Source organism: Spermophilus citellus (genome assembly GCF_964194105.1).
Source record: "Spermophilus citellus genome assembly, chromosome: 2".
In the NCBI taxonomy this organism is placed as follows: Eukaryota; Metazoa; Chordata; class Mammalia; order Rodentia; family Sciuridae; genus Spermophilus; species Spermophilus citellus.
Window position 1 is genome coordinate 65,297,487 of NC_138183.1, and position 21,390 is coordinate 65,318,876.

The following is a 21,390-nucleotide window of genomic DNA, read 5'->3' on the forward strand; positions in this document are numbered from 1 at the left end:
TTGTATTGTTGTTTTTATCCATTTCCTAGGGATGCTATAATAAATTATCACAAACTGGGTAGCCTAAAACATCACATGCTTATTTTCTCACAGTTCTGGAAGCTGGAGTCTGAGGTCCAGGTGTCACATGCTCCTTCTGAAGGATCTAGGTAAGAAGGCTTCCCTGCCTCTTCCTGGCTTCCTCTCTAAGTGGTGCTTAGCAGTCTTCACTTGGCCGTCCTTGGCGTCCCTTGTTTCATAGGGGCATCACTCCAATCTCTGCCTCTCTCTTCACATAGCCTCTTCTCTGTGTATCTCTGTATGTCCTCTCCTCTTCTTACAAGGACACCAGCCATCGGATAATTGCCCACCCTAATTCAGTATGAGTTTACCTAAACTGATTATATTTGCAAACCCTCTATTTTCCTTCTGAAAAAGTAGCACTTTTTTTCTCCTCTTTGTTCTGTCCTCTTTTCACACTATCCCTTGTGCAAGAAAAATTGTTTAAATGTTTCCTTAGTTTGTATTACTCAGTAATGTAACTATACTCTTCATTGCTGCAATGACTGTAAACGGGAATGGCTGCCTTAACCACGAGAAAGGGGTCCCTGTTCTGGGAAGCTGTCCTTCCTTTGGGGACTCCATCCAGGGCTTATGTGTGGACCTGATTGGAGATCCCCACCCTCCTTTTCCAGCGGCAGTGACTGGCTGAAGAATAGACACACAGTCCCTGATTCTGAGAGTTTAGAGTTGTGGCATCCACACCCCACTCCACCAGAGTGCCGATCCCTCTACACACCCCTCTCTCCTCTTCCTCTACTGCAAACTTCCTCCTAATGGCCATCTTACCTATAGTCGTTCCTCTGGGCAACTCAGCTCTTTTTCTAAATGCTTATGTTTTAGGAAACAGATTCATCTAGGAGCAAGGGAAAGCCCAGGTACTTTCATATCAGGGCCAAACAAAACTCAAACTAATGTCTCAGCACACTGGCCTGCCTCAGAAAATCTATATGTCTAGAAAAACTACCAGAGGGGTAGATACTAAGTGTTGATGGGGGCACTTATGAGTAGAGGCCTTGTATGTGATTTTGCAGTTGCTTTTTAAAATTGCCTTACATTTATTGCCTCCATGAACACAAATTACATAGAAATAATGTTTAAAAAGCAGCAATGGAGAGTATAGTTAGATTACTGAATAATACAAGCTAGGAAAACATTTTAAGAACTCACAAAGGGTTTATGTGTTTCTAATTAATTTTAATTACTTAATAAACTATCCGTAAGTCCTTTGCTAAGTTCTTAAGTTAGAAACACACATATGCTCTTTTCTTTGTTTGCTTTATAAATGAAGGTCACCGAGAGGCATAGCTATTGTGTGTGTTTGTGTGTATTGTGTGTAGAACTAGAACCCTCATACTGCATTGATACTTGGTAATACAAACATTAGGATGTAGACCATAAAAACATTATATTATAATATGCATAATAATCATCTCATTGGTGTTTGCAACCAGACTACTAGGCCCCTTCTGTGTAAAGAAGTGAAAGTTGAGGCATGGAGAAATTACAGAGTTTAACCAGGCTCACTCTGTTAGAGAGCAAGCTATGCCCTGGAGTCTAATGGTAGTGGGGGTCTGCCACCACCAGAGCTTGCAACCTTGCCTGAATTTCAAGGCATTGCACTTTAGTTGTGGATACGGGGTTACTAGAAGGGAAAGGGAAAGGGAAAAGAGGGGCACTCTCAAGAGAGAAAAGAAGAGAATGGGTCCTCTCAGAGAGGTGAGGGGCAGCCCTCTTCCTACACTTCTGTTTTATTGGGGGATCCCAAGGACGTTTCCCAAAAACTGGCTCAGGTCTACCTTTTGACTTTTGACTAACAGCAAGATTGTGTCAGACTTTCAGGTCCCCACTGTGCATGGTCTTACCACATGGAGAGGAGATTTTACTATTATAATGACATGCTAAAGATCCAGGCAACTCTGGGTCACTTTGGACTGTGCTGACCAGTTCTAGTTGGAACTTGTTCTTACAGATTTCATGGTTGGGAGTTTTGCTCTGCTTATCCTATCTCCATGAATCTGCAATCTGGTCTGTGTAAAGTCACAAAAGTGCCCACTTCAGGGTAACTTGTGCTCTTCTTATCAGTAGGGAAGAATGTTTTGAACTGCATTTCTCCTACAGATAACAGGTTGTTTGCTGAGGAATATAGCATAGCCTATTGACTTGAACCAGGCAGGACCAGAGTGGTCTCAGGTAAATTGACTTTTTTTTTTGTACTTGGAATCAAACCTAGAGGTGCTCTACCACTGAACCATATCCCCCAGTTCTTGTTATTTATTTATTTATTTATTGAGGCAGGATCTTGCTAAGTTGCTAAGGGTCTTGTTAAGTTGTTGAGACTGGCCTTGAACTTTCAATTCTGCTTCAGCCTCCTGAGTTGCTGCAATTACAGATGTGTGCCACCACACAGGACTGGTAAATTGCTTTTTAAAAGAAAGCATGCCTAGAGGCTTGGGAGATTGAGGCAGGAGGATTGCAAGTTCAAACCCAATCTTAGTAACTTAGTGAGGCCCTAAGAAGCTTAGAGAAATTGTCTCAAAAAAAAAATAAATAAAAGGACCGGGGATGTGGCTCAGTGATTAAGTACCTCTGGGTTCAATCACCAGTACCAAATAAAAAAAGAAAGAAAAGCAACCATGTGAGTGTTAGAGGAGTAAGGCCCAGTCTATAGAATTACCCACTTTAACTTCATGTTCCCTCTGCTCATATCTGTCTGTTACCTATTGAGTATATTGTAGCAGGAAGAAAAAATGCTACAACAATTTTTTTTCCTTTCTAAATTCAGTGTTCGTTTTTAAACACAGTGCAATACAAGGGATGCAATTAATGGAATGTGATGTGATGCATATGTTTATGTGAAGCACCTAGAACAGTGCCTTCCACACCATAGCCACTAAATCAATGTCAACTAGTTTAAATCTGAAAAATAATAAGTCCAGTCTTTCCCTTTTCACCTGAACATGTGGGTTGGGGGGCGTGGAGCCTGAGGATGCACACAGATAGTCTGACACAGAGTGACGAGGATAAGAAAGAAATGCACTTAGGTTTTGGGAAAATGGGCAAACAAGTCCTAAGGAAGGGGCAAGAGCTGAGGAATCAGCACTTTATTCAGAACTAGCCTTAGCAACTTTTCCAAAGTCAAGAACCAAGGTTCTGATGGGAATTTAATCTGAAATGTGATAAAAGGTCAGTGTCCTCATTGAAAATTGGGACAGGTGATTCATGGCTGGGAGAAGATCATAAGCAGCTGGGGATAAAGAGAGGAGGAGGGAGGAATTCACTTGAGAGCCAGCCTGAAAATTGGCCTCCCTTGTGTCATAGCCCAGAAACTGGAGGTAGGTTAGTCACTTGAAGCACATAAGGCTTGGGATCCCACCAGGTCTTTGCAACCTGTTGTCAAGGGAAAGGAAGGAAAGGTGTGGGTGGGAGTTCTGGTCAGAGAAATTGAGATGCTTGCTTTCAAAAGGACAGAAGTCTAGGTTTGGCTTATTCATTGAAGAGAACTTCAAAATAAAAGGAGGTTTATTGTAAGTGTAATAAGTTAGGGAGTGAGATGAGGCACTAATGAAGCACTCTTCCTGTCCCAGCTCCACCCCACCTCCAAGTCATTGAAAGTGAAGAAATAACCAGGGAGATAGTTCTTAGTTAAGAAAAAGTTTTCAGAGCTTACAAAGGCCAAATTTCAGTGAGTCAAATTTCATGATTTCTTGAGTCTTTGAGGTGCAGGGGTGGAGCAGGGAGTGATGGTAAGAGAAGAGAGGGGGGAATGAGAGGAAAAACAGTTTCACTGGCCTTTAACAAGGAAATGAGTGGACTCTTGTGACAGGGAGAAGGTTCTAGGTGCTTGAAGATGCAAACTGTCCTCTTCTCCTCTCATTCTTGAAGAGAAAAAGGTGGTGCTGTACATACACCCCTAAAGTTTGAGAGCGTCTAACAAACATATTGATACTAGCCTTTTACCCAGATTTCTAATGGTAGGAAGTTCACTGTATCTGCCATGCCTGGGGGTGTGAAGGGATGTGGGGTTGTACTTAGGAATGAAGAAAATGGGAACAGCCCTCATTCCAGGCCCCTGAGACCTAGGAACTACCAAGACACAAACAGTCAGTTTGGCTCTGGATTATGCAGAAGGGAGGGAAGCCAGTGGTACAGACAGCCAGGAGCTTATCAGAAGCCACTAACAGTAAATGGAGCCAGGCTGAGATTAGATATTTCCCTCTCTCATTCCAAGATCACAGGGCCACCAGTATAGTTTGTTTTGGGAGGAAAGAGTTTTGGAAAAGGTACGGGATTAGAATTTTAAATGGGACTCAGTTAAATGGGACTCCTCAAAATGTTAAACATGGAGTTACAGTATGGCCCAGCATTCTCCTTCTAGCTATATATACCCAAGAGAAGTGCAAATATATGCCCACACAAAAATGTCTACACAAATGTTCATGGCAGCATTATTCATAATAGGCAAAAAGTGGAAACAACCCAAATGTCCAGAAACTGATGAATGGGGAAAAATGAATTATGGCCATACAACAGAATATAACTCAGTCTTAAAAAGGAATGAAGTTCTGACACATGATGGGGATGAACATTGAAAACATTATGCTATGTGAAAGAAGCCAGTTGCAAAAGACCATATATTACATCATCCCATTTATCTCCATAGTAGATCTATCCATACAGGCAGAAAATAACTAATGGTTGCTTAATATTGGAAGGTATGAGAGGAAGCAGGTAGGTGAGTGTGGCTGACTGTGAAAGGGTACCAGGTTTCATTTCAGGATGAAAATGTTTAAAATTTGATTGTAGTATTGGTTGTACAACTCTAAAAAACATTTAAATGGGTGAATTGTGTGGTATGTGAATTATATTCCAAAAGCATAGGAAACATGGGACTGGTCTGAGTCATAAGTGACCTGTACATTGTTAAGGTCACTCACTATCCTATAGGCTAGGAGGGTTTGACAGAATACTACTGATAACAGTTATTAGAAAAATAAAATATTTCAATGAATTGAGTTCCTTCAGTCCAATTGGCAACACGAGGATGGGCAGGACTTGAAACTGTCAGAAATAAGGTAATACCAATGCCATCTGCTTCCCTTGCTACCTCTCTACCTCTGAGAGATGCTGAAAGCCAGGTGTGGTGGCACATGCTTGTAATCCCAGTAACTCAGGAGGCTGAGGCAGGAGGATTGCAAGTTTGAGGCCAGCCTTAGTAACCTAGCCAGGCCCTTGGTGAGACCCTTTCTCAAAATGAAATGGGCTGAGGATGTAGCTCAGAGAGAGGGGGGAGGAGAGAGAGAGAGAGAGAGAGAGAGAGAGAGAGAGAGAGAGAGAGAGAGAGAGAGAGAGAGAGAGAGCGCGCTAGAGAGAGAGAGAGAGAGAGAGACCAAAGAAAGAAGCAGACAGAAAGAAAGCAGGCCTGACTAGTATGCTGGTCTTGGTTCCAGTCCCTTCTGCAGACTGGGTTGTGGTCCCAGCCTCAGGTTTGGCTGGATAACCATGCATCCTTAGCATTTTCTGCTCAAGTGGCTGGCTGTTACATCAGAGGGCTGTGTGAGTAGTGGGGGCCATGATGACCCAGGCCTAACTTAATTTGTAGAGCAGTGAGATCAAGGTAGACCCAAGGAATATATGATCTGGAGCCTTTCCTTTTCTTTCCTGATTTTTGCCTCAGGAAGGCCAGAGGGAGACAAAGTCATGGCACGGGACATCAACACCACACCAGGGTATGCTGTAAGATGAGAGCCCAGCAACTGGGGGCTGATGAATTCCAGAGTTAGCCACTTTCCCAAGGTATTGCCTTGACAGAGATAATCAGGACTACAAGTGATCGCAGGATTAAAGTGAGGAAGAAATTCACCTCCTGAAGCTTGGACCGACATCCCTTGGCTTTTTGACCTGGGCAAGCCCGGTCCAAAGGTGAAGTGCTTGGGCCAAGGAGAATTCTAAACTTAAATTCAGGTAAAGGAAACCAGAGGTTCTCATAATGACTCATTGGTTTCAGCTGAGATTTAAAAAAAAAATGTTCAGTCAATTTTACAGTCAAAGGTGAAATGTAGCCAGTTGACTCATGTTTTGAAATTAGGTCAGTGATTCCCAAACCTGATGGTTTCTGGCTGCACATCAGAACCCCCTAGGAAACCTCAAAAACAGAGTTACCTAGGCACTACCAAAATCTCCTAATTCAAAATATCCAGGGCTGAGTTCCATGAATCTGCATTTTCCAAAATGTCAGGTGGTTCTGAAATAATCAGCCCTGCTCTTGTTTGGGGATCAGCATTAGGTAATCCCTGGGCTTGATTTTGCTGGTAATAGCAATTCTTGAAGAGAAGTAAGTAAGAGGGAGAAAAGGAAGGTGAACATCCAAAGACAAATTGTGCCTATTTCAAGATGTGGCTTATATTTCTCTGTACATACTTAGAATTTCTTTTTCCAAGACAAGCTGGTATCATGATCTGCAATTTACCAATGGTAGTAAGGGGTTGAGGAGGGAAATATTCAGATATAAATGGATGCCCTCTTGGTGCTAAAATGCCTGAATTAAGAGACAGAGCATTGTAATTATAAATTATATCTTATAATTTGTAAATAATACCTAGAATTCCTTTATTTTTCTCTTTTTCTCTCCTTCCTTCCTTCCTTCCTTCCTTCCTTCCTTCCTTCCTTCCTTCCTTCCTTCCTTCCTTTCTTTCTTTCTTTCTTTCTTTCTTTCTTTCGTTCTTTCTCTACTGGGCAATGAATTCAGGCGTGCTTTACCACTGAGCTACATCGACCATCCATTTTATTTTTAATTTTGAGACAGGGTCTCACTAAGTTGCTGAGAGTTTTGGTAAGTTGCTGAGACTGACCTTGAACTTGTGATCTTCCTGCCTCAGCCTCCTGAGTAGCTGGCATCACAGGCACTCGCCTCCTTGCCTGGCCAGCCTGCAAGTGCTGCTTTCCCTGTTACTCTGTTATCACAAGGCCATGTGACTGTATTTCTGATTCACTCAACAGAGGGTGTTTGTTTATTGAATGATATATTCCAGAAGCTGGGAACACAAAACTTCATGAGACATTGTCCCTGACTCCAGGGGACAGTGGGGAGAATGACAAATGAAGAGAATTTTCATAGAGGGTGGTGAATGCAGGGACAGAGAATACCTCTCTCAGCCTTCTCTGACAGCCAGGCTTCTGAGGGACACTGGGGCCTGTCTCATAGCCTGAAACAACGGGATGTTGGTGGTAGTGTGGGGGGGGGCACAATAGATGTATCTAATAGGTCCCTAGTTAGTATGTAAGGTGACTAATTCTAAAAGGAATGGCTTGGAAAAGGTTGCTTCATTATACAGAAGATGAATCTGAAACCCTGTGGAGTTAAGTAAACAGGTGGCTTGTCGGAGATTGAAGAGCAGCCACTTCTGCCTTCTCTGCTCCCTTATCACTCTGGCTCCCGCTCAGACGTGAGTAACTTCCTTTCATCTCCTGCAGATAGACCAGGTGAGCTGTATGCTGAGCAGCACAGGGATCATGATCGGACACATTGTTTTCTTGGTTTTGGTACTAGAGATGGAACACCAGTGGTGCTTAACCACTGAGCTACATCCCCAGCCTTTTTGTCTTTTGAGAGAGTGTCTCGCTAAGTTGCTTAGGGCCTTGCTTAGTTGCTGAGGCTGGGTTAAAACTTGTGATCCTCCTGCCTCAGCCTCCCGAGTCACTGAAATCACAGGCATGTGCCACTATGCCTGGCTGTGATTAAACATTTTGGAAGCAGAGCTTTGTCCCATCTGTTTTATCCCTTACCAGTCCAGAGACCTTGAAAAAAGGACTTCTTCTCTTGGTACCTCTCTCATTATCTATAAAATGAGGATCATAAAAAAAACTTGCTTCATAGGGTTGTTGTGTACATTAAATGAATGGAAACAGAAAAAGTACCTAAAATAGGCCTGCTGACACATAGTAAGTGTTCAAAATGTTAATTATTTTAATTTTATGCTATTACCTGGTTGGTGTGGCTATCCCAAGATCACATTCCCCAACCATGATTAAATTAGCTCATTTTTTTCATTAAGAATTTAAATGTAAAAGTTTCTTTATTCCCAAGAGCACAAAATAACACATTGTGCTATTATGAAATATTTTTAAAATTCCAAAAAAAATTATAAAGAGAAAGTAAAGATGACCCAAATAACAAGCCCCAGAGGTAATTGCTGTTAGTATTTTTTATAAACATAACTCTCTATGACTCTTTGGACACATTCATAAAAATTTAATTTTAATAAGTGCCATTATATCAGAATCAATTCAATGAACAGCTTTTATCATTCAGCAAAGTTTCTATAGACACCTTTTCAGTTACAGATCCCATACTTCTTTGTGAAGTTAAGAAGTACTTCATTGTACGGAGTGCCATAATTTACTTAAACTATTCTCTATTGGTGGCCATCTAGGCTGTTTCCAATACAGTACTGTTGGTACTACAAAATAATGACCACAAGAAACTCTGCACAGCCAGCTCTTGGAACTTGTCTGAGTATTTCCTTGGGGCAACTTGCTGTAAGTGGGTCAAGGGTGGATACCTATGGACACATGTTCCAATAGAGGAACTCACATATTGGGAAAACAGTTCAGCTAGTCAGCTGGTTTGACAAGAACTGACATGGTGTGGCTTTTGCAACCACTCAGGGCCTGGCTGTGGGAACGCACATGGGCTGATGGCCAATTTGTGGGAGGGCAATTTCTTACAATCTGTCTTTGCCTATAGGTTTCAGAGATGTCATTCCTATGCTATCAGGTAAATTTTCAGACCTGAGAGGGAAGTCTATGGGAGAATTTACTGACTTCTTTGTCAGTCCAGTGCCCTACAATTTCTCTGAATTTCTGGCTTTTCTAGGAAATCAGGTTAGGGAAGTTCAATTGGTTGAAAAAATGTCACATAACTTTTGAAGAACCTTCTGTGGGTATAATGTCCATGGGTATTTTACTCCAATCAAGCTTAGGGCAGATTTTTGCAGGCACCAAACTTCCTTATCCCCTGGTAGTAATCCTGAGCATCTTCCTCAGCACATGAAGCTGGAGTGTGAAGCAACACACAACAGTGGTGGCCAGGAAGCCCACCAGCTTCTACTGGCTGAAGATTAGCAAAGGGTGGACAGAAAGTGGGAGGAAAAGCCAGAGGAGGACTGCCTCAAGGCTTGGTCAGCTCCTGATGGCTCCTCTCATAGGTGGGGGAGGGGAGGAAATGCCTGAGCCCCCAGTGGAAACCAGAAGTCCACCAGTCTACATATTTCTCTTCAGCCTCCCTTCCTGACCCCTCAGAGGGAGACCTAGGGTAGAGCATTGTGTCACACAGGCTTGGGGTGGTTGAGGGGTGATCAGAGAGGACCAGTGGGATGTGCTACCTGCCTTCACTTTCAGTTATTCCCAACTGAAGACAAAAGCAGAAGTTCAGGCTAACATCTACAGAGGTCTAAAAAAAATTCACCAGGGCAATTCCAAGTGCCCTATATGTTTTAATCCATCTAATTCTCACAACAATCCTGGGGGGGGGGAGATGCCCTCATCGATTCCAATTTTATGAATAGGAAAACTGAGGCAAGAGAGGGTAGACAATTTTCTGAAGGTCACACATCAAGTGAATGAGAGAACTGAGATTTAACCCCTATAATCTGGTTTCAGGTTCCTTTTACTTACCATTGCTTCTCTTTATCATTATGTTAGTGTTGGTAATAATGGGCATCTGTCATTCTATCTTTGATCAAATACTCCCAAGAAAAACAGATTAGACATGCCAGTGACTCTAGAGAACTTAATGGGATCAATCTGGAGCCAGTTGATCAAAGTGAAGTCTCCTAAAAGTGATCAAAAACGGATCCAACAAGAGTACTGATTGGAGCCCTACCTGGCCTGCGACTGGGAAAGACAACAGCATCTTTAGAGAACAATGGAAATTCCAGCTAGAGGATTTGCACCAAAAGTAGAATGCATGGTCCATCTTTGCTTTTACTCTTTGTCAACTCTAGTTTCTTACCCCTTTCCTTCCTGTTTCTTGTGTCCTTTCTTCATAGGCTGCAACTACATTGTATACAATAGACACACCATGGATTTGTTTTGTATGTGCATGTTTTATTTGTGTGTGTGTGTATGTGTGTGTGTGTGACATACAAAAATTTTCTCCACAGATTTTTAATGTTCTAGAAGTGTTAGTAAGTCATCTAATTTAATAAACATTTTACTTCCATACCATGTTTGAAATTATGACCTCACTGTCAAGACAGATAAATGATTGGGTCAAATGAGGTACCTAAAACTGTCAGGGGCCCCATCAGACTGGCTGAGCCATGTTGGATATACTAAGAATGAAGAGAGGCAGAAGTGACCAAAGAGTGGACAAGCCAGCAAGCCATTTTGCAATGGGCAGGAAAGAGACTGGCATGCTGGGAGGGTTGGTCTTGAGAGGGACCACATTTTTATTATGGATAAAACAGCTTCTATATTCACTCCCAAGAAATTTTAAGGATAATCATGGTATTTTGATTTGACACAAGCCCACTCACAAAAGATGTTTGTCTTCTTTCTGATGTGTGTGCCTGTGGGTGGGGGTGGGGGTGCATGCATGAACACATGCATGTGTAATGATTCATTTCCAGTAACATTTTAAAGTTCAAACCAAAGCATTTTCATAATCACCCTGACCTTTGAAGGAGTAGCTTCCTATTTTACTTCACCCTGTCCACATTCATTCCTCAATTCTCTAGTTGTAGCCCCTCCCTTCATAGCAATAGAACTTGAGACTTTTTTTTTTTTAGGTACTGGGATTGAGCACAGGGGCAGTCTATCACTGAGCCATATCTCCAGCCTGAGACTTTCTTGATTCTGTCTACACAATTGTGTCCCTTTCACATAATCCAGAAAAAATATCAAAAAGAAACTTCTTTCTGAGATCTATCATCTACAATCATCAATTAATCTTTGTGGCAATTTGGATTTTATAGATCTACTTTCTCTCAAGTCCCAACTTAATACTTTTAATTGAGAAACACCAACACACTGAAGACACAAGAGGGACATTTCTTTTCTTTCTCCCCCCACCCCCTTTTCTTTTTTGTAATGGGGATTAAACCCAGGAGCACTTAACCACTATGCCACATCACCAGATCTTTTATTTTTAATTTTGAGATAAAGTCTCACTGAGTTAATTAGGGCCCTGCTAAATTGCTGAGGCTGGCTTTGAACTCAAGTGATCTTCCTGACTCAGCCTCACCAGCTGCTGGAATTCCAGGCTTGCGTCACTATGCCTGGCAGGGCATTTCTTCTTTTCAGGTAATATAATGAAGTTATTTTGAGGACAAAGAAAGAATCTGTTCTAGGATTCTAGAACTGCCCAGGATATTCAGAAAGGATTTAAGGATATTGACAGTGGACTATAATATGCAGCAAAGGGCACAGATAAGAAGTGGGGCTAGAAAGAGGAGAGAAATAAGAACAGAACTTGAAGCCAGAGCCTGCTCCTTTCCCTGGGCACGAACCAATAGGAGGGTGTGCTTGCTGCCAGGACCCACTGGCTTTCCAGGGCTGAACCACCATCAGCCTTTTCCAAACTGTGACAACAAACCCCTAGTGTTCTCTATGCTCCCATGCCCCTGTAGTGCACACCCCCACACATCACAGTGAAATAGTCTCCTAACAGATCAACCATTCCTCTACTTAGCACCTTCAACCACTTCTCATCACCTTTAGAACAGAATTTGAACTCTTTATCATGGCCTTTGGGGGATCTACATGATGAGCTTTAACATCTGTTTGTGCTCCTCATCCCCTTGCTCACCACTCCCTAGCTTCCCTGGTCTCTATTCTCTCCCTTAAACTTACTGAACTCAACTCCACCTTAGGGCTTTGGTGTACACTGCACTTACCTGCTGGGGCTATACTACCTTTAGTATGGCTAGCTCCATTTAAATGTCACTTTTTCAGAGATGCCCCTGTCCCACCCATGCTGTTTAAAGTTGGTTTCCAACTCTGTTATCCTTTAGGTTGGATCTTTATTGATTAATATTTTGCACTTACATAACTACTCATTTGTTTATTTTGTATCTCCATACCTGCCTGCTGACTAGAATGTGACTTTTATGAAGTAGGAACCAGGTCTTCTTTTATTTGCTTTTGTATCCTTAGGGTCTTGTTCCAAGCTTGACATGTAGCAAGTGCTCAGTAAATATTACTTGAATGAAAGAATGTCATCTCTAAGCTTTCTAAGCCAGTCTTGGACAGTTAGCAATTAAAATTTCCAAGACTGGTGGTCAAAGCAAAGCAACTTATTACTTGATAAAACAACTATTTTGGTCTTAAGATGAAAGGGAGATTTTTCTTAATGTCCTCTGTCCACTATGTAGTGAAATGAAGGATTCCTCAAAATTATACTTATACTATACCCAATAACCAGTTTAAACAAGTTATTTTATTAAAATAACCTCAGTAGAGTCCAATAATGTTATAGACATTACAATTTAATGTATTCTCTGCATTAGAATACCAGGAACAAATGTGGTGTTGCTTAAATGCTCAGCTATAGCTAACTCTAGTTCCTCTTTCCCCTATCTGTCTGTCTTTTTGTCTATATAGCTACATCTATATAATATATATATATATATATATATATATATATATATATATATATAATTTCTCTCTCTCTCTCTCTCTCTCTCTCTCTCTTTCCCTCTGGGAAGCTAGACTGCATCTCCCAGCCCCCCTTGCAGTTAGATATGGTCATGTGACTAAATGCTAACTAATGGAATATGAGAGGAAACTGCACTATATTTAAACCCAGCTTATAAAATTCTCTCAATGAGATTCTCTATGCCCTCCTAGTCCAACTAGTCACATGGAGCTTTCCAAGAAAAACATAAAAACCATGTGTTAAAGATAGCAGAGTCATTGTCCATCTCAGTCCTTGAACGACTATATGGGGCAGACTGCTGCCTAAGTAAATTTTGATCCTTCCTTTTATATATATGAATTTTATCCCATGCGTAAAACAGAACATATGTATTATTTTATCAACTTATATACATTCTTAACATATATTAACTCATGCAATTGTCCTAATGTGGGAGATGTAGAAGGGTGCAGACAGCCAGGGCAAGATGACAAATGAGATAGTCAGGGGCAATACCAGAACAAAGGATCATAGAAAGGTTTTCTAATGAGGTCAACTTTCTGGTTGACGAAAGTGCTTGTGGACACAAGTGGGGACCCAATTAGACAGATACTTTTGTATTCATGCCCCTAAGCAGAGGATCCAATAGAAAAAATAAAATAGACATGAGGACACAGGAGGCACCCATCAATAGTAAGAAGAGCCTAGACAGGGGAATAAATAAGGAAAGGAGGAAATTCCAGAGACCACAAAAAGAACAAGCCAAGATTCTCCCACCAGCCTCCTGGCTCTGGTGCCCCTTCTCCTTGGAGAAGCCTGTTACTGTTGCTTTTATAATAAACCTGCTCTTGCTTACTATCTATGTGTCCTATTCTTCAATTCTTTGCTGAGCAGAGATGTCAAATCCATCACCCCTAGACAGTAACATTAACGGAGTCAGATACTATTGTTGACTCCATTACATAGATGCAGAAATAGAGACACAGACAAGTTAAGTAACTTATCCACAGTGAGATAACTAGGAAGTAGCAGAGCCAGAATTCAAACCAGACCAGACTAATGTTAAAGTCCATGTTCTTAATCACTCTACTCTTTTAGTTCTCTAATAGAGTTTTGTTAAACTCTTGGTTGACTCAGGTATAAAACAACTAGCTAAAGAAATAAACAAACCAAACTTTAGTCTTTCCAACATAGTTATATTTCCTAGGATCATGGGAGATACTTTGACATTGGCCTGGATTATCTTGGGTCACTAAGACATTGTTTGTCCACAAGCTTGGTGTGTGTAAGTCTATGGGTGTAATATTGGGTGCATTACTATTGCATTTTTCCTTTTGTTTCATCAGTCTTTTAATAAGGATATGGAGTCAGAGAGATGATTCTACGAGTAGGGTATAGATCTGGGGTAAATAAGGTGGGAAGAAGAGTTTGAATTAGTGACATGCCAAGATATTATTTGGGTAGTGGGAAAATAATCACTTATTTTTCTTGGTTAGAAAAACAAATCCATGTAACACAACCTAAAAAGATCAAGAAACAGTTCTAGAGGATTACTTGGCCTATGAATCAACTGAATGATTTAACTGAATAAATAAATTTACAAATAACCACAAACAGTGTCACGGCTATATTGAAACACAAACCTGCTTGACAGACTGCATGGGACTTCCCTACACCATTACCTTGTCATCTTTGTAGCTCCAGGAAGGTGTTGCTTTTACCTGTGTAGAGCCCAGTGGGGTAAGGAGTGGGATCTTATAAGAAAGGACTTGTTAAAGAGTGGCCTATGGGCCAAATCAGGTCTACTGCTTGTTTTTGTAAACAGAGCTTTATTGGAACACAGACACGCTCATTTGTCTTATCTTGTATGCATATGGCTGCCCCTGTACTACAAGGGTAGAGATAAGTAATTGTGACAGGACCACATGACTCTCAGAGCCTGAAACATTTACTATCTGGACTTCTACAGAAAACATTTGCCCACGCCACTGTTATAAAGGACTAGGGAGAAGAAAGGATAAAGGTTAGTTTGGAGTCTGATGGTGGGAATCTCAAATGGGGAGGTCAAGGTTCAATCAGAACGAAGCCATCTGTGCTCCCTGGCCAACACATTACTATAATGTCAGAAGTCGATGATATCAGAAGTTATATGAGATGAGGTCTGCTGGGTGTAACCTGGAACCAGTGCAGCCATCTTGGTACTAGGTTGGGTACAGAGTCAACAGACCAGTAGGGTGGGACCAAGAGAACTTCAGAGAAGCAGAAATGGTCATTCTACCTGTACATTTCTTATTTTATGAGATAATGACCTTTATTATTATTTAAGCCAATATGAAGAGTCTGATTAAAAATCAAACAAATAAACCCAAGAGAAGATAGTAACAGTGAATTCACAAAAAGAACTAGACAAGAGATTCTGTGAAAAGGGCTTTTAAGTGTATATAAAGTTGCACCATGGGGAAAAGGGAGGAGTAAAAGATGGTCCTGAGGATTTTAGCTCTGGTAACTAGGAAATTGAATAATAATTAACAGAAATACAGAAATGTCGAGCATGACCCACAGTCTCTGCTTTGGGCAGGTTATTGTCCCATAAGTGAGCCAGACTGAGACAACTGACATTCCAACAAGGAATCTGCTTTTTATATTACTGCATGACTCTATACCCAACATGTGATAATATGATCTCCACACATTCTAGGAAGGCACAATTATATTTAATATGTATTTTTATTATAAGGGTTTATATTACAATAGAAATGGAATGTAGTTTTATCATGATGGGAATAAAATTATCAGATGGGAATAAAATCTCCTTCTCATAGGAGGAAGAATAGTAAGAGTGAAGAATATTTTTATAAAATCAAAACCCACTGAATTTATAGTAGAAAATATGCACTGAAAGCTATATGGGTAAGTGTAATTCAATTCCATTTTTTTAAAAATAATATGGTAAATTCTGTATTCAATTGCTTTTAAAATGATGTATAAAAGAAGATATTCAACAGATTAATGATAAAAACATACTTTTATAATTATTGAGAGACAAACACATACAGAGAGAAGATGGAGACTGAATGAAGACTTGGGGTAAAGGTGAGAAAGAAAGAGTAGGAGAGAGTGATGGTGCTATTTTTTGTGTTTCATATACACCCACAGGATGGGTACCTTGATAATTGCCATGGCATGGCGAGGGCTGCAGGTGAGAAATCACACCCCAAGTGTTGTCTTGGTTCCAGGAGGCAAAATTCAAACTCGTAAATACTATTTAAAAAAATTTTTTTTTGTAGTTGTATACAATAACTCTTATTTATTTATTTTTATGTGGTGCTGAAGATTGAACCCAGGACCTTGCATGTGCGAGGCGAGCGCTCTACTGCTGAGCCATAACCCCAGACCCAATACTATTTTAATGAAGTTTTCTAAACATAAAAATAAATAAGCTGATCAATGTAATAGAACAGAGTCCATACACAGATAAAGTTAGATAGATAGAAAGACATAGTCACCTGGTTTTGTGATAAAGGTGACACTGTCATACAATGGAGGAAACAACGATGATATTTTCAATACAGTAAATGGCACAGGGGAGTCGTCCATATGAAAAAATATATTTTAACACCTATCTCACATCATATGCAAACAACTAATTCCAGAAGGATTGCAGATCTAAATGTGAAAAATAAAACAACATAGATTTTAAAAGAAAAATTGGAGAAATATTCATGACTTTGGAGTAAGCAAATTTGGCTTGAACCAGTACACATACAAAAAATGTGCTAGCCATAAGGAAAAAATTGGCAAATTGGACCACATAAAATTAACAATTGCCATTTGTCAAAAGACTCCATTAAGAGAAGAAATAGGCTGGGCTGGGGGTGTGGCTCAGTGACAGAGCACTTGCCTAGCAAGCAAGAGGTCCTGGGCTTGGGTTCAATTCCCAACACCTTAAGAGGGGAAGAAAAAGAGGGATCTTAAGAGAAAGGTAATAGGCACCCACAGAGTGGGAGAAGATATTTTCTTTTTAAATTTTTTTTTAATAGTTACAGATGGATAGTATGCCTTTATTTTATTTATTTTTCTATGTGGTGCTGAGGATCAAACCCAGTGCCTCACACATGCTAGACAAGTGCTCTGCCACTGAGCTACAGCCCCAGCCCAAGATATTTTCAACTCATGTATTGGAAAAAGGACTTGAATCTAAAATCTGTTAAGAATTTCTACAAAATAGAAAAGATAGTAAGTCCTTATCCCTTATCATTTTTACTTGTAGGATACTTTCCAAGTCTCCCAGTGGATGCCCCAAACCACAGGTAGTAAGTATTAAACCCTATATATAATATGTGTTTTCTATACATATATGTCTATGATGAAGTTTATAAATTTGGCATAGTAAGGTATTAAAACAATAAATAATAACATAGGAAAATTGTATCAATATACTGTAATAAGTCATATGAATGTAGTTTTTTTTTCTCTAAGTATCTTATTGTATTATAGATTTAAGCAACCTTAGCATACAATTTCTTTTCTTTCCTGAATCAAGAACTTTTTACCCTTCTCTTAAGAAAGCATGTTATTCCTTTTCTTTGGCATAGTCAAATTTCCTACTTTGGTGTTGTTATTAAGTAAAATCAGAGTTACTTGAACACTAGCATTGCAATACTGTAATAGTCAGTCTGATAACCAAGATGACTGCTAAGTGACTAATGAGTGGATGATGTATATAGCAAGAGTACACTGGATAAATTCACATCCCAGGTGGAAAGAGAGAGATAGCATATGATTTCATGCTTCAGTGGTTTGTGTTTAGATTTTTGATGACCATTTATTTGTCTTTTGTTTTGCTTTTGGACAAGTAGGAACTGAACTCATAAATCAAGGTAGTGTGTTTCCATCTTCACGTCTGAGTCATTTTTGCATTTCCCATAATGCCTACAGAATCCGGTAGGCACTCAATGAATGTTTAACAGAGAGGTTAACTTATCATGTAGGGTTGTTGACATCTTTCTGTTAGAAACCAAACCAGGTCATTGTTTTTTTATGTTCTGTTTTCATTTTGACTAAAGAGTGGACAGAAATTTTTAACTTGAGGTATAAAAACAGCAAATGCTTTCCATTAGAAAGCTGTTTGTTCTGAAATTAGGCATCTTTTTTAAAAACAAAACACAGTTTATTCAAAACAAACTTCTACTAAATTGCCCGTAGATTAAGTTATGTTATCCTGTGTAAGTAACTTTGACTTTGCCACAGCTCAGCACTTATGGATGATAGAGACCCAAATAATTGTAAAAGGAACTGATGCTGGAATTTTAAATGTGCAAATTGAAAAAGAAAAAAAATAGTTAATTTTGACATTATGAAAGATTATAAAATTACTGTCTATCAATTTAGATCTTCCACCTGGTGCATTTTAATGCAGTTGTTTTAATTTTTACTATAGATACAAGAGTTAAACACTTTAATTTTCAAAATATTTAAACATTTAATAAATAAAAATATTCATTAAAAGCAGTTTTTAAGTCGCCCATAACAGTAACAATCTGGCTGGATTTATCATTCTTGGACCTTAAAATAATTTAATAAACCATTTCTTGGTATCAATAACATCAATATACAAATGAATTTCAGGCTTTCTAACTACTGGGCATTATGCTAAACTCTTTAGATATGCGGCCTTATTTAGTCCTTATTTTTTCCCAGAAGAAGAAAGTCTCAGTGAAATGACAAACACAAGGCCATACAGCTAAGAAAACTGGAGTTTGGGTCTGACTGACTTCAGGCTTTCAATGCGTTCTCCTCTTCTCAAATATGAATACATGCCTTAATACAGCTGAATTTTCTTTTTCTTTTTTTAAATTTTTTTTATTATTTAATTTTTAGTTTTCGGCGGACACAACATCTTTGTTTGTATGTGGTGCTGAGGATCAAAACCGGGCTGCACCAATGCCAGGCGAGCATGCTACCGCTTGAGCCACATCCCCAGCCCCTGAATTTTCTCTTCTGTCATTGTCACCTGGAATAAAACAACTCTTAGATCAATGAGTTTCCTGGTATGTACAAATAGATTTTTTTGTTGTTGTTGTTTGTGGGGTTTGTTTTTTGCAGTTTTTTACTAGATACCTAAATAATGTTAATCAAGTTTTGAAGTCCGCAAAGTGTCTTAGAAAGAGATCATTATATTTGATTTCATACACTTTAACAGTCAGAACTTGCTCGAAGCTTGCTAAGTCATCTCTGTCCAGAAAGAAGAGATAGATGATTGTTACAAGAAGCCTACTTTGGGCCATGTGCCATTGTTGATGTAGTTTTTTTCCCCATTATTTAGCCCTGAAGTGGCATTTTTTCTTTTTTTTTTTTTTTAAATATTTTTAGTTGTAAATAGATCCTTTATGTTATTTATTTATTTATTTAAATGTGGTGCTGAGGATCAAACCCAGGGCCTCACACATGCCAGGCAAGTGCTCTACCACTGAGCCATAACCCCAGCCCCGCATTTTTTCAATTTTCACAATAACAACAAAGTTTCTCTTAATCAGTTTCATTTATGCAAATTTTGTTGTCTATTGCATCACTTCTCCTGATCTTCCTCTTTATTCTTCTCCACCACAGAGCATTGAGGTGAAAGCAGCTTTGCGTGTCTCTGGAAGGCTGGATACTTGATCTTAAGGGAGGCAGCCAAAATTTCCCATGAAGAAGCCAAGATGCTGAGACGGGAAACCTAGGTTTGGAAGATTTTGATAGCTATGAATAGCCCCAAAATGCTGACCAAAAGCCTCATCTCTGTCATGCTGAAATTTCACTGGTAAAGGTGTATTAAATTTAGTTATCAGAATGCATAAATATAAATCAAGATCATTCTTGCAAGCTTTCCCAAGGTTCAACTCTCTTAATTTTTTTATGTCTATGGAAGCATAAATCTTGGGTTGATTTGGTTTATTTGTTCTTTTATAGTATGATAATATCATTTATCAGCATGCAGATCTAAGCCTACAATTGCTTAATTGAAGGCCATAAATAAACTGATCACGCGTCCACAAATTAGAGGCTATGTTGGGTGTGAGACCAGCTTACCATAGGGAAAAATGAAAAAAATTATTGATTCAGTTAAGTCCAGACTGAAATCCCAGGATGACTAAATTGAGCTTTTTAGACTCTCTCATCTCTAAAGTTTGTATTTGGCCTCATACACCACTAAGAGTTATAAGGCAAATAATTGAGCTTAGACTTTTAAAAAATTATAATTTATTTGGAATAGATAATATGTTCACTAGTTTCAAAAATCGAAAGGTACAAAAAGACATATAGTAAAATTCTCCCACTAGGAACCCAATTTGCCCCCGGCCCCAGGCAAGTAGTTTTATTTGCATATGGTTTTTATGTATGCAAGCAAAAACACATATGACTTTTTCTTTTCCCAAAGTGAAAAGTTTTTATCTGGAAAGATACATAAAGTACATAATATACAATCTCAGTGTACAAGTATTCATACTAGGACCCAGTATGCAAACTAATTTTCATAGTATGCTTATTTTATATATAATTAATATAGTGCACTGTACCCTTTGTTCTAGATCTTCCTTTTTTAATCAACAAAAAATATATGTTAGAGATCTGCTTCATATTGGTACAGAAAGAATTTCTTACTTGTTTTTGTGGCTGTGTACTATGGGCTATGTACTTTGGATGTGCCACCACATTTATTTAACAAGTTCCCTATTAATGGACATTTGGGTTGTTTCCAGTGTTTTGTTATTATGAACAAAAATGCAAAGATGCAATGAATTTTCTTATATGTGTGTCATTTTAATACACATGAAAACAGATGTAGGATAAATTTTAGAAGTAGAATTGCTAGGTCATTTATACTTTTTTGTTTTGTTTTGTTTTGTTTCACAGTGCTGGGGCTTGAACCCAGGGCCTCATACATGCCCTGGGTTCAAGGCATACCACTGAGCCACATCCCCAGCCCTCAATTATACTTTAAAAAATTTTTTTAGTTATACATGACAGTAGAATGTATTTTGGCAGAATATACATATATAAAGTATAACTTATTCTATTAGGTTCTCACTCTTGTGGTCATACATGATGTGGAGCTACCCTTGTCATATATACAAATACAAGGCTAGGAAAGTTATGACCAATTAATTCTATTGTTTTTCCTATTTCTCTCCCACCTCCTTCTCTTAATTATCCTTTGTCTAATCCAATCTATTTCTATTATCCCCCTCCTCAACCTCCTTTGCTTTGGGTTATGATCCACAAATCAGAGAGAACATTCGGCCTTTGGTTTGGGGGTACTGGCTTATTTCACTTAGCATGATATTCTCCAGTTCCATCCATTTACTGGCAAATGCAATAATTTCATTGTTTTTTATGGCTGAGTAATATTCCATTCTGTGTGTGTGTGTATGTGTGTGTGTGTGTGTGTATTTCTCCATCCATCTGTTGAAGGACATCTAGGTTTTTCCATAGCTTGACTATTGTGAGGTGAGCTGCTATAAACATGGATGTGGCTGTGTCACTGTAGTATGCTGTTTTTAAGTCCTTTGGGTATAGACCAAGGAATGGGATAATTGGGTCAAATGGTGAGTCCATTCCAAGTTTTCTAAGGAATCTCTATATCATTTTCTATAGTGGTTGCACCAATTTGCAGTCCCACCAACAACATATTGAGAGTACCTTTCTCCCCACATTCTCACCAATGTTTATTT

The 21,390-nt window shown here is 39.2% G+C and overlaps 1 protein-coding gene and 1 long non-coding RNA gene across 2 annotated transcripts in view; one reads left to right on the forward strand and one right to left on the reverse strand.

The window, feature by feature from the left end:
• The window catches only part of PDCD1LG2 (programmed cell death 1 ligand 2), a 61,052-nt gene extending 60,868 nt beyond the window's left edge, over nt 1-184 (reverse strand). Inside the window, exon 1 of the mRNA XM_081279109.1 lies at nt 92-184. The gene's annotated coding sequence lies outside the window, so the exon portion shown is untranslated. The remainder of the gene's footprint in view (nt 1-91) is intronic.
• Nucleotides 70-19,574, forward strand: LOC308641016. The gene is made up of 5 exons (XR_014020399.1): nt 70-149; nt 5,717-6,003; nt 16,947-16,989; nt 18,557-18,726; nt 19,286-19,574. It is a non-coding gene; the product is annotated as an uncharacterized lncRNA (long non-coding RNA).
• The last annotated feature ends 1,816 nt before the right edge of the window (nt 19,575-21,390 follow it).